Genomic DNA, 12,039 nt, shown 5'->3' with positions numbered 1-12,039 from the left:
GTCAAGGAGCTCCCATGGCAGAGCTTCAGATGGTTTACCCACTGTCTTTAAGGAGACAATGAGCTCCTATCATATTTAAGCCAATGCAGTTTTACGTTATATTTGCAGGTATTATCTAATTGTTTGGTATGGCTATTTTCTCTTCTGCCAACCTCCACTCCTTTGTATTGATGACTTCTGCTATTTCCTTCTCATAGTCTAGAGTAATTTCAGAACTCTCAAATCCTTAGCAGGGAGTAGTTTTAGCATTCATTTTACATCTCTATTATTTCACCTGAAAGATAAAAACTTAGGATTTGTCCATAAACTCAGATTATTTCAAGAAATATTTTTTGACAACCACTAATGTCACATTAGTCCCAGACTGAATACAAAACATACAAAGATAATGAGCAAAACCACCCCTGCCTTTGAAGAACTTGCATTATTGTACATTACTGGTACCCTTTCCAACTTACACTCCACCCTCCTGTTTGAAGAAGTTAAAAAGCTAAAAATGACATTTCTCAGAATCCCTTCCCACTTGAGTTCTAGGTACAAATAAGGTCTTCCAAAGAGATATACTTAGAAAAAATGTACAAGTAAATGAAGGTTACCTTCCTGCATTTGCAGGTCACTTGTGAGGTATGATGACATGTATGTGACATTCACACTCCCTTTGTGGTCTTCATGGTGTGAGAGTCGGTGCTGACAGCAGCAATAGCAGTGCCTAATCCTAGGTACATTCTAGTCAGAATAAGCCAGGCTTATTAGTAACAAATAATTGGGCAGAAGGGGGGGATGTTGTGGCTCAGTGGTAGAGCACTCCTTTAACACTTGAAAGGCCCTGGGTTCAATTCTCAGCAAAACATAAAAATAAATAAATTAATTAATTAAATAAAGGTACTGTGTTTAAGTATAATTAAAAATTCAAATTAATTAAAAAATAAAAAAAAACAAATGATTCCCCAATTCTCAGTGGCCTAATGCAGTAAAAGTTTCTTTCTTACACCAAAATGTTTACTGCAGATGTGGACAGTTGCTCTCCATGTTCTTAGAATCTAGGATGCTTCAACTTTGTACCTACTATGTTACTCCAGGGTCTCTTCCATGACTTTAGTGGCATGGAAGAGACAGTCTAGAGAGTGCTCACAAGTTTGTGATGGTGTCAATCTGGAAGTGACACATTACTTCCTCTCAGATATAATTGGCTAGAATTAGTCACATGGTCCTATCTACATGTGGACCTAGAAATGTAAGCTTCCATATTTGGAAGTAAAGGAGTCACACAAAAGGAAGCAAGAATGTGAAGAAAGAGCCTACAGAATGGGGGATAGAGCAGTAGTCTCCAGGATATGTAAAGAACTCAAAAAACTTAACACCAGCTGGATGTGGTGCTGCATACCTATAGTCCCAGCAGCTTGGGAGATTGAGACAGGAGAATTGTGAGTTCAAAGCCAGCCTCAGCAACTGTGAGGCACATAGCAACTCAGTGAGACCCTGCCTCTAAATAAAAAACAAAATAGGGGTGGGGATGTGGCTCAGTGGTCAAGTTCCCTGAGTTCAATCCCAGTACCCCCCCCAAAAAAAAAAAACCTTAACACCCAAAAAGCAAATAAATAACCCAATCAATAAATGGGCAAAGAAATTGAATGTACACATCACAGAAGAAATACAATTCCTTGATAAATATATGAAAAAATGTTCAACATCTCTATCAATTATCGAAATTCAAATTAAAAGTACACTGAGATTTCAACTCACTCCAGTCAGAATGCCAATTATCAATAATACAAATAACAGTAAATGTGGTGAAATGTGGGAGAAATGGTACACTCATACATTGCTGATGGGACTGCAAATTGGTGCAAGTACTAAGGAAAGCAATAAGGGATTCCTCAGAAAACTTGGAATGAAACCACCATTTTACCCAGTTATCCCACTCCTTGGCACATTCCCAAGAGACTTAAAATAAGCATGCTATAGTGACAACAGCCACATCATTGTTTATAATAGCTCAATTCACAATAGCTAAACTATGGAATCAAACTATGTGCCTTTCAAAAGATGAATAGATAACGAAAATGTGGTATACATAATAATGGACTTAGCCATAAAGAAGAATGAAATTATGGCATTTGCCAGTAAATGAATGAAAGTGTAGACAATCATGCTAAGTGAAACAAGTCAATCCCCCAAAATCAAAGTCCAAGTGTTCTAATATCCAGATGCTAACACACAATAAGGAGGGGGGTGAAGGGAAAAAAAGAGAAGTTCATTGGATTAGACAAAGGGGAATGAAGGGAAGGGAGGGAAAATGAGAATAGGAAAGACAGTAGAATGAATCGGATATCACTTTCCTATGTTCATATATGAATATACAACCAGCGTAACACCACATCATATACAACAACAAGAATGGGAAGTTATACTCCATGCTTGTACGATACATCAAAATACACTCTACAGATATGTATAACTAAAAAGAATAAATAAATTTTTTTAAAAAGGAAGTGAAATAGGACCAGACTAGTAATGTTCACCTTAACTGATGTAACTTTTGACTCACTGGTCTGGGAATTTCTACTCCTCCATCCCTTCCAAGTACCTCAGAAGCACTAAAATGCCAGATGAAATTCCTTTGTGTTCTGAAATATCTAGAGTGTGGTTTCCTACAGTAAATGCTGGATGAATCTTGTTTTTGCTGGTAGCTTTATATCATTTTACTACTACTTGTCATTATCATCACTGACTCCTAAGGCTGTCCTGTATTAACTAGGGATCCACATTTTGTGAATAAATGATTCAAAGTCTTCACAGATGATATGTGTAATGCCGAGATTCTGATACAGGTGTAACGTCAAACAGGGTGATGCCAGATAAAGGGGGAAAGTGTGTTCTGTGCTGAAGAGTTTCTAAATAGGCAGCTTCCTAATGGTATTAAGGTGCAGTGGGTATCATTTGATTTGACCTCTGTAAGACTTGGAAATGAAAAACTATCCTGTGATAAGCTTCACCCTTTCTCTTCCAACTAAAATCTGGCTTTAATCACGGTAAACACAGGTAAGCATATTGCTTGATTATTTGTTCCTCTTTTTACCTTTTAGGCTGAGCAGAGAATGAGAAAAGTCTGATTTTTGATTTATTCCCCCCTTCTTCCTCAATTCTTTTAAAAATTTTTAATTTTTTTTTCAGAATATTATGTAGTTGGAATCGAACAGTTTGGAGCCCTTTCAGACTGGTGTCTTTTGCTTAGTAATGTGCATCTAAGCTTCCTCCATGTCTTTTCATGGCTTCCTAACATTTTTTAGTGCAACGATAGACAAAGAAAAAGCATTCGACAAAGTACAGCATCCCTTTATGTTCAAAACATTAGAAAAACTAGGGATAACAGGAACTTACCTTGACATTGTAAAAGCTATCTATGCTAAGCCTCAGGCTAGCACCATTCTGAATGGAGAAAAATTTAAGGCATTCCCTCTAAAATCTGGAATAAGACAGGGATGCCCTCTATCACCACTTCTATTCAATATAGTTCTGGAAACACTGGCCAGAGCAATTAGACAGACAAAAGAAAGGGTCTACAAAAGAAACTACTAGAACTAATAAATGAATTCAGCAAAGTGGCAGGATATAAAATCAACACGCATAAATCAAAGGCATTTCTGTATATCAGTGACAAAACTTCTGAAACAGAAATGAGGAAAAACACTCCATTCACAAAATCCTCAAAAAAAATAAAATACTTGGGAATCAACCTAACAAAAGAGGTGAAAGATTTATACAATGAAAAGTACAGAACCCTAAAAAGAGAAGTAGAAGAAGATCTTAGAAGATGGAAAAATATACCCTGTTCATGGATAGGCAGAACTAACATCATCAAAATGGAGATATTACCAAAAGTTCTCTAGAGGTGTAATGCAATGCCAATCAAAATCCCAATGGCATTTCTTGTAGAAATAGATAAAGCAATCATGAAATTCATATGGAAAAATAAAAGACCCAGAATAGCAAAAGCAATTCTAAGCAGGAAGTGTGAATCTGGCGGTATAGCGATACCAGATTTCAAACTATATTACAGAGCAATAGTAACAAATACAGCATGGTACTGGTACCAAAACAGGAGGGTAGACCAAAGGTACAGAATAGAGGACACAGAGACTAATCCACAAAGCTACAACTATCTTATACTTGATAAAGGAGCAAAAAGCATGCAATGGAGGAAGGATAGCATCTTCAACAAATGGTGTTGGGAAAACTGGAAATGTATATGGTACAAAATGAAACTGAATCCCCTCCTCTCGCCATGCACAAAAGTTAACTCAAAGTGGATCAAGGAGCTTGATATCAAAACAGAGACTCTGCATCTGATAGAAGAAAAAGTTGGCTCAGATCTACATATTGTGGGGTCGGGCTGCAAATTCCTTAATAGGACACCCATAGCACAAGAGTTAATAACAAGAATCAACAAATGGGACTTACTTAAACTAAAAAGTTTTTTCTCAGCAAGAGAAACAATAAGAGAGGTAAGTAGGGAGCCTACATCCTGGGAACAAATTTTTACTCCTCACACTTCAGATAGAGCCCTAATATCCAGAGTATACAAAGAACTCAAAAAATTAGACAATAAGATAACAAATAACCCAATCAACAAATGGGCCAAAGACCTGAACAGACACTTCTCAGAGGAGGACATACAATCAATCAACAAGTACATGAAAAAATGCTCACCATCTCTAGCAATCAGAGAAATGCAAATCAAAACCACCCTAAGATACCATCTCACTCCAGTAAGATTGGCAGCCATTATGAAGTCAAACAACAAGTGCTGGTGAGGATGTGGGGAAAAGGGTACTCTTGTACATTGCTGGTGGGACTGCAAACTGGTGTGGCCAATTTGGAAAGCAGTATGGAGATTCTTGGGAAAGCTGGGTTGGAACCACCATTTGACCCAGCTATTGCCATACTCGGACTATTCCATGAAGACCTTAAAAGATCGTACTACAGGGATACTGCCACATCGATGTTCATAGCAGCACAATTCACAATTGCTAGACTGTGGAACCAACCCAGATGCCCTTCAATAGATTAATTTATAAAAAAAAAAATGTGGCATTTATACACCATGGAGTATTATGCAGCACTAAAAAATGACAAAATCATGGAATTTGCAGGGAAATGGATGGCACTAGAGCAGATTATGCTTAGTGAAGCTAGCCAATCCCTAAAAAACAAATACCAAATGTCTTCTTTGATATAATGAGAGCAACTAAGAACAGAGCAGGGAGGAAGACCAGGAAGAAAAGATTAACATTAAACAGAGACTGCCGGGACCCCTCGCCAGCAAAGGAAACACGACACAGGATTCTTCCTTCAGCAGTTTATTCAGGCCTTTGTTTAGACATGTCTTTTAGCTTATTTCTCTCTCGAACACTCCTCCCATGTGCCCCAGCCTTAATAAAGCAGATAAAGCCCCAATGCACAACTGCCACGTGGACTTTTCTCATAGGGTGCCAAGTCACAGCGTGCCAACTCATTCTGATAAGGAGTTGTTTTTCACAGACTACAGGGGAAACCAGTGCCATCTTCTAATGGCGGCCACAGTTCACAGAAACGGCTCACCACAGTTCCCCCTTTTTTGTTTTATTAGGACAATACAGGCGAGAGTAGAGGTCCTATCCCACTGTGCAGAAGTGGCTGCATAGTATGGCCCAGCCTTAAGGAGGGCCCTTCCCCAAACCTGAGGCCATATCAGCCGACGCCTTTTTTCATGGGGCGGGGCGTGGACGTCAAACCCGCATGCAATAGGACATGCTCCCCTTGAGGTCCACTCAAGTGGATCACTCAAGTGCAGTGCCTTGTCTCGCATCCTGTATCGTGACGATGGTAGACGAAGGGGGACAGCTGAGGCTGTCTTTGCAGGGCAGACAAAATTAAGTTGGCAACACCCTAAGAGAAAGGCAGGGACAACAGAGAGGGGGAGAAATTTGGTTGTGACATCTGCCATTGTTAGATAAAGGTCAAGATGTTCCCGTGGAGCACATATGTCATGGCCTTGTGAGCTGGCCACCTTGACATGCAGAACAAGGAATTGGGGGCTGGGCCCCGGGGGCCAGGAAAGGCCTGCTACCAACAAGTCAACCTCTCTTGCTGTTGCATGTCAAGGGGAATCAAGTAGCCCCTGTCTTAGGTCGTCCACCGCCCCTGCACTGCTTACCCATCTCTGGGGATGCCCCATTCCCCTTAGATTGCAGTGCAAGCGTGGAAGTTGCCCGTCACTGGGTACTACAAGATCAGCTCAGCGTGTTGTGGCCAACAGGACAGTGTTATGGTAACCGCCTCTATAAACAGGACCCATGACCATCACCATCAAATGGCAGGTGTAGTTGAACCGTAAGATTAGCTAGCAAAGATCCTAATGCAGAAAGGCAGGGAGGAGAGGTATGCACAAAGGAAAGATATGGTAGAAGTTCCAGCATTAGAAGAGTGACAAAAGAAGGACATGTCGATCCCAGTGCAATGTTATAATAACTTGGGGTGCAACGACCATGTCAAAGGTTTACTGTTTAAGATGCACAAGCCAGACTTGAGGTGAGTTGCCATTTTCTAAAGCAGCAAGAGCTTGTATGATCATAGCCTTATCCCGAGCATTGCGGGCCTTGAGACGACAGAGAAGCCACAAACAAAGAATCACACCAAAGCAACACATAGTGCCAAAAATGCCTACTCCCACCCACTCCTTAAAAAAGGAAAAAGCAGAAGAAATCCAATGGGTGAATTGTCCCAAAGTCACTGGTTCGACACAGGTGCTATTCAAAACAGCAATCTGAGTTAGTTGAGACTGGATCAAGTTTTCTGCTTCCATGGACCAGGTTCCGGATAAATACTCTCCGATGATGCGTGAGGCATTTCTGGAATTATTAAATCTGACAGAGGTTATGCACAAATGTTCCCGTTGGTCAACGCAACCCAAAAGCACCAGGTCAGACAATTCTTCTACCTGAGCCTGAAGTAAATCTATTCTTTGGTTGGCAGCTAAAATCCCTGACAAAGTATGTTGATTAATTTTACTTTGAGATTCGAATATGTTGGAAGTTTGTTGAATAACCTGATTAATAGTGGCAGCAGTTTGGACCTGATTAAGAGCCTGTTTGCATCCAGCAAGCTGCTCCTTAATCTTCACTTTATCAGTTAAAAGAGCATCCTTTACCAATCTCCATAGAGAGAAAGTAGCAATTGGGACTCTATCTGGACTTTGGTCCCTCAACAACTTTTGGAGATCCTGCTTTACCAAATCCCAATCACTGTTATTAAGAAAGCCTCCTGTCAGAAACCAAGGACAAGCCTGGGCTATAGCTTCAACGAATTCAGTTGCTGTCTTGGTTTTTATACTTGTTCCTTGTTTGCTTAACAGTTCTTTAACTTCTTTGGCCAGACGAAGTTTCACTGTTGAGTTACCCATGGTATGTACCCTGTCTCTTTAAATTACCTTTGATCCAATTTTCCCCCTTCTCCCTTAGAAGGTGAGCTTCGTCTGCTTACCTCTGCTTTCCGAGTCTGGGTAAGGACCTCCAGATGCCAAGTCCGGCTAACGGAAACCGAGTCCGGCGAGAGACATCGAGGTTAAAAAATTTAAAAAATCACAGGACACCAAGGTTCTTCATCCAGGAGGAGGCATGTGTGCTTTTTTTTTTTTTAATTTCTTTTTATACTTTGGAACAATTTTTGAAAACCTTAGAATCTATAAACAAATTATTATATTTTGATAAGAAATATCAATGAAAATAAAGTTAAAACCTTTAGATATTTTGGAGAAATAATTATAATAATTTATCATTTTATGAGTTTTAACAATAACCTTGAGAATTAGTAATTACTTGATTGTATTTTTACTTAAAAGCAAATTTATAGTAAACACATTTATCTCAAATATCTGTAACTGAAAAGGCAGAGTATCTGATAAATGTAAATATAAAACATAAATTATGGGTTTTCTGTTGAAGAAAAACAATTAGGCAAATATATATTAACTAATCAATTAGGCATGTGCTAATTAATTTATAAATTAACAAATATAGGTTATCTAAATATCTAAAATATATATATAAAGAATAAGAACATAACTTATAATTGTATTAACTTTATGTAACCACGTGGTCTTAAAATATTTGGATCCATTTTAATTTATTTTTAACTAGGAGTGCACTCTTCTATGTGACGTCACTTGATGTAACTGAAATAAGATCCTTGAGTATACATTTTTATTTTTATAGTTAGCAATGAAAATAAGGATTTTTTGGTCATCACAGGAACTTTGCCAGCTTGTTCCTGTGGCGAGCAAATGCATCCTCATAACCTTCAAAATTAAAAGTAAAATATAAAGAAGCATATTTGATATCTCTCATCAATAGAACATTATTTAGTAACACAACTATAGAGAAAAGTCAGGTTATTTAACTTAGAACTAGCTTAAATTTAGGACTGTAACATAGAAACCTGTGGAATTAAATTTTGTCTGAAAAAGATATCTTTCATTAGCATTTACAGGTAGGCATTTTTTTAAAAAAAAATACAGGCTCTGAGCAGCTCCGGTAGAAATCTGAAACACAGCAGTACAGGTTAGTGGCTGGAAAGCGGGACTAGAAGTCCTGTCTGAGTGACTGTGGAAGAACCAATCAGAAGCCCGAAAAGGTGTGGGAGGTGTGACCAGGAAGCTACTCTTCCGGCCAGGCACCCCATGGTTACCATGGTGATGCAAACAGCATGGAGTCCGCTGCCCATTTTCGGGGCAAAAGTTCTCCAAGTTTTCCTAGCCAATTGCATTTTGTTTGATTTTGTCTGCATTTTCCCTCCGCCTGGCCAAGATCTTACTGCGGTAGCAGCCTGTTCTGTCTCTGTGACCTGTGGTTGCAGCTCGTGTACATCCTGCACTTCCTGGCGTTCCCCTGGGGAGTCTACAGATAGAAAGGGGTTAGTCCGTGGGAGGTGATGAAGTTGCCCACTCCCCGGGGCACCATTCCATCCCTGGATTGCCCAGTAGACCTTGGGGCGGGCCCCTGTTCCTGTTTTGAGGGCAGCGGCCAGAACCTGTCCAGTAATATGAGCTCCATCAATATCCTTACAAGCTCGAATCATGTCATCAACACTCTTTGCTCTGGTAAATTTAATAGCATTTTGGCAATAGGAGTTTACATTTTTAAGAGTCAATTACTTAATGAACAGCGTGGCTTGTTCCAAGTTAGGGAATATTTTCCCTGCCACCTGAATCAATCAGGCAATTAAGTCAGAATAAGGCTCAGAGGGTCCTTGAGCAATTTTTGAAATTTTTGTTTTAGCATTTGAAATAGGTAGAGCCTTCCAAGCCTAAATGGCTGCTGTAGCTATCTGAGCATAGACCCCAGGATTATAATTAATTTGTTGATTTATGATAGCATATTGTCCCAAGCCTGTTAACATTTCAAGGTTACGCCGTGAGAAGCCGGCATCCTGATTGACTCGGGCTAGCTCGCGACACCTCTCTTGATTTTCACTTTTCCACAACAAAAAATCCCCTCCGGACAACACAGCCATGCAAAGCTGTTGCCAGTCACTAGGTGTCGGCTGATTGGCAGAGAAAAACTCGAAGAGAGTCAATGTAAAGGGGGCATGGGGTCTGTAATTAGTAACTGCCTCCTTTAGTTGTTTAATATCCTTAAAGGCTAGAGAAACATGCACTCTGGCCAGCTGTCCATCGGCATCCAGGTTTTTAATTACTGGGAAGTTTGGGCCGTCTTAGGCTGCCACCGAACACCCCCAGCCTTCTGGGGTTGTCCTTGTCCCAATCGGGGTTATAAGGAGGGAGCCTGACAGCGATCGGGGCCATAGGTGCTTTAAATCTTGACTTTCTCATTCGACCCTCCAGTTCCTCTATCTCCCTTTCCAGTTCTTCCTCCTGCCAGCTGTTATCATGGAGCCCAGTTAGTAACTCCATTATCTTAGAAATGTAGTCAGCACTGTGAAGCCCAGCTCAAGGCCAGAGGCCTTGTTTACAAATTTTTGTGAAAAACTAGTAAGGGAGTGTCCAGCGCCTGGAGTGCTGATTTTTACAGACAGTGGCCAAGTAAAACAGGGCAACATGAAAATAGGCAATTTTATCTATATTGAACTTTTTTGTAGAGATTTTTTTGTTTTGCTAAGAGTCCTAAAATCAGCCATGGTGAATATTCTGGAGAAGGTCAATTAAGACTTTTCTGTGGGCCTGATAGGGAGGGGGAAGATGAGAAGGCAGGGTTGAGAGCAGTTAGGGTGGATCCAATTCCTCAGAACTGTCCGAGCTACTTGTGTCCTTGGGAGTTTTTAACTCAGTCAAGTCCGGATAGAGCCTTCTCCTCTGTTTAACTTCAGAATCCCTTATCTGTTCATCACTCTTACTCCTAATACTTGCTGCTACCTCGCTATGTGACCCCTCCGATTTTTCTTCATGCAATTGCTCAAGAACGGCCTGACACTCGCTCACAGCTTTCTGGCATTTACCATCCATTATACACCCCCTCACTAATTTCCAAAGCGGAATGGTACCACCCCTTAAAGTTCCTTGTTTGTAAGCGAAATCCAGATCTTTCCCTAATTTGTCCCAACTGGGAATCGTGAGACTCCCTGAAAAAGCAAACCAAGGAGCTACAGAGTCAGTCTCTTCTAAAAACCTCTGTAATGTGCTCTGCTTCACTTTAAGTCCCTTAGAACGCAGTAACCCGTCCAAGGCCAGCAAAATTGGGCTTGAGGGAGTAGCACCCATACTGTTTCAAGCAGTATAAAGAAAGTGAAAATACAAAACCCCGCTCTCTGCTTATTTACAGAGGAGCGTCTTATTTTATTATTTTCCCCCGCTCTCTCTTTATGTACAGAGGAGCGTCTTATTTTATTATTTTTTTCCCCGCTCTCTCTTTATCTACAGAGGAGCGTCTTATTTTATTATTTTTCCCCCGCTCTCTCTTTATCTACAGAGGAGCTGCCCCGCTTTAATCGCGGATCCCACTTACCTGGGACTAACCCTGCTTTGATCTCGGATCCCACTTACCTGGGACTAACCGGTGCACCACCCTGACTGCTGAAGGTTCTGGATCCTGGGTTCGAGGAGGTGTCCCCGTCCCGGCCACCAACTGCTGCGACCCCTCACCAGCAAAGGAAACACGACACAGGATTCTTCCTTCAACAGTTTATTCAGGCCTTTGTTTAGACATGTCTTTTAGCTTGTTTCTCTCTCGAACATTTTCCATGTTGTTAAGCACTTTAGCATATGTTATTTTAATAGTGCCATACATAATATTCTTTCAGAATTGTAGTGTAATTAAGGATTGTTCGTTTTATATATTCCTATTGTTTACAATTTACTGCCTTTATTTTTTATACATATTTCTTTTGGATCTCTGAATGTAAGGTGCAAGTAAGGTGTATGAAGGTATGCAGGTGGTTGAGGGATAGCAAATAAAACAATACCCAAGGGTCAGAGGATGGAATTTTGGTAGAAAGAGACCTGCTTCAGGAAAATGAGGGGCATGATACACCAATAAAAATATGGAAAATAAAATGGCTCTGGCACTGTGTGGATACATGGGGTGGGGTTAGAGCTGCTGTCTTTATTTGACAATATATTAGCGAGCTCTGAAGGAGACCATTCACTAAGTCCTAGGAGCAAAAACCAGGTTTCCAGGACTAAGTGAGTGAGCAAGTGGTGAAGCTCAGAAGCATGGAGTGTAACCTTACTTTTGGGAGGTTTGTTGATGAAAAAAAGGAGAAAAATGGAATGAGGTAAAAGGGAAAAAACAAGAACAAGTAGCATTTTTATTTTATGTGTTTATTTTTAAAGATAGAGACTGGAACATTGTCAGGGTCAAGGTATAACATAAGAGAAAATAGGTGGTTGGGATTGTGGCTCAGCTGTAGTGCACTTGCCTGGAATGTGTGAGGCACTGGGTTTGATTCTCAGTATTGCATATAAATAAATAAATAAGGGACTATTTGTTAGGGTCTGTAAACAAGTCAAGATGGTGCGTGGCATTTTGCCAGAGGGAGTGGTTTGTG

Source organism: Urocitellus parryii, chromosome 11 (genome assembly GCF_045843805.1).
Source record: "Urocitellus parryii isolate mUroPar1 chromosome 11, mUroPar1.hap1, whole genome shotgun sequence".
Lineage (NCBI taxonomy): Eukaryota > Metazoa > Chordata > Mammalia > Rodentia > Sciuridae > Urocitellus > Urocitellus parryii.
Note: the sequence above shows the minus strand (reverse complement) of the source record.